Source organism: Macaca nemestrina, chromosome 5 (genome assembly GCF_043159975.1).
Source record: "Macaca nemestrina isolate mMacNem1 chromosome 5, mMacNem.hap1, whole genome shotgun sequence".
Taxonomy (NCBI): Eukaryota; Metazoa; Chordata; class Mammalia; order Primates; family Cercopithecidae; genus Macaca; species Macaca nemestrina.
The window spans coordinates 13528378-13530412 of NC_092129.1; the positions used below are offsets into that span (position 1 = coordinate 13528378).

General features: G+C 46.0%; 1 pseudogene; it reads left to right on the forward strand.

The window, feature by feature from the left end:
* Positions 1-235: 235 nt before the first annotated feature.
* On the forward strand, positions 236-1742 carry LOC112428507 (large ribosomal subunit protein eL43-like; annotated as a pseudogene).
* The last annotated feature ends 293 nt before the right edge of the window (positions 1743-2035 follow it).

A 2035-nucleotide genomic window follows, 5' to 3' on the forward strand; every position in this document is an offset into this window, starting at 1 on the left:
GCTAGCTTGTTATTTTGCCCATTAGTTGATGCAGAGAAACAGCAAATTTTATGTTACTTCAATTAACAAATCTTCTGGTGATGAGGTTCATTTATACAGTAATTAGCAGACATTAAAATAAAGGAGGTGGTTTCCTTACTGGGCTCCGAGGTGGTGTATTAATCTGTTTTCATGTTGCGGACAAAGACATATCCAAGACTGGGCAATTTACAATTTAATCAGATTCACAGTTCTACATGGCTGGGGAGGCCTCACAATCATGGTAGAAGGCAAGGAGGAGCAAGTCACATTTTACATGGATGGCAGCAGGCAAAGAGAGCTTGTACAGAGGAACGCCTGTTTTAAAAACCATCAGATCTCATGAGACTCATTCACTATTGCAAGAACAGCATAGTAAAGGCCTGCCCCCATAATTAAATCACCTCCCACTGCGTTCCTCCCACAACATGTGGGAATTGTGGGAGTTACAATTCAAGATGAGATTTGGGTGGGGACACAGCCAAACCATAACAGGTGGATGGCAGAGGTATGGCTAAATACATCAAGAAGGTAGGAGTCATTGGTAAATATGGGACCCAGTATGGTGCCTTTCTCAGAAAAATGAAGAAAATTGAAATTAGCCAGCAAGTAACATTTTGCTCCTTCTGTGGCAAAACCAAGATGAAGGGGTGATGTGGCACTGTGGCTCCAGCATGAAAATGGTAGCAGTGGTGCCTGGACCTACAACCCCAAAGTAAAGTCAGCTATCAGAAGAATGGGATTGGAAGACCAGTAGAGGCTCCATCTCGAACATTACTGGCCTATAACAAATAGGTTAACTTATGTGATTATTTTTAAGGGATCATGTGACCCAGCATTGCCTTCCTTGGGCCACGATGCCCCAGGGCACAGCTTCTTCTGCCTTCAGTCCACTGAAGGTGAACACAGCAACTCCCCAAAGCTGTGCCTCCCAGGTCCCTCTTCTGTCACAGACTCTCCACTTTCCAAACCCTCCTTCCTCTCTTGAAGGAGGGAGCCTCCAGTCCCCCGCCAGCCATGTAGCCTTTGGCTCTATGAAAGGATAAAGTAACCAACTTATTTACACAAAGTGCTACCTAGCCAATCTTTTGACTTTTATCTTTAACTGGAATGTGTCTTTTATCATCAACTGCTTAAAGGAGTTTCAGGCCTCAGTAGGAAGAGGTGGAGATGTTCCATTTTCAGGACATGGGCTCTGGGTCAGTGCACCTGGAATTGTCCCAGGCCTATCTGCTGATCTTGGGGTTTTAGGGAACCCTGGGGTAGGGAGCCAGAAGCCTAATGGTTCCCTGCTTCTTCCAACGGGGGTAGCCCAGCAGGATTGGGCCTGGTACCAAAAGAGCCTGTGGGAGGAGGAACTCCTGCCTCTTTTTGCCAGTCTTTCATATTCACTTCCCTACCTAAAGACAGATCCATCTGCTTCCTGTCTCCTTAAATGAGTCCTTGCCTTGCCTGTCCTTGACCCCAAGACTCTTAGCTACATATATTATCATCCAGAGTATTTTAGATCATATTTAATCATTTCTTTGTACCAAACTTCCTGGCTGATATGGTTTGGATATTTTTCCTGTCCAAATCTCATGTTGAAATGTGATCCCCACTGTGGAAGGTGGTCCTAGTGAGAGGTGTTTGGGTCATGGGGGTGGATCCCTCATGAATGGCTTGATGCCCTCCCCACGGTAACAAGTTTATGGGAGATCTGATTGTTAAAACAATCTCAGCACTTTGGGAGGCTGAGGTGGGCAGATCATCTGAGGTCAGGAGTTTGAGACCAGCCTGGTCAACATGGTGAAACCCCATCTCTACTAAAAATACAAAAATTAGTTGGGCGTGGTGGTGCATGCCTATAATCCCAGCTACTTGAGAGGCTGAGGCAGGAGAATCATTTGAACCCTGGAGGCAGAGGTTTCAGTGAGCTGAGATCGGGCCACCACTGCACTCTATCGTGGGTGCCAGAGCAACTCTGTCTCAAAAAAAAAAAGAGTCTGGGACCTCACCCTTCTCTCTCTTGCTTCTT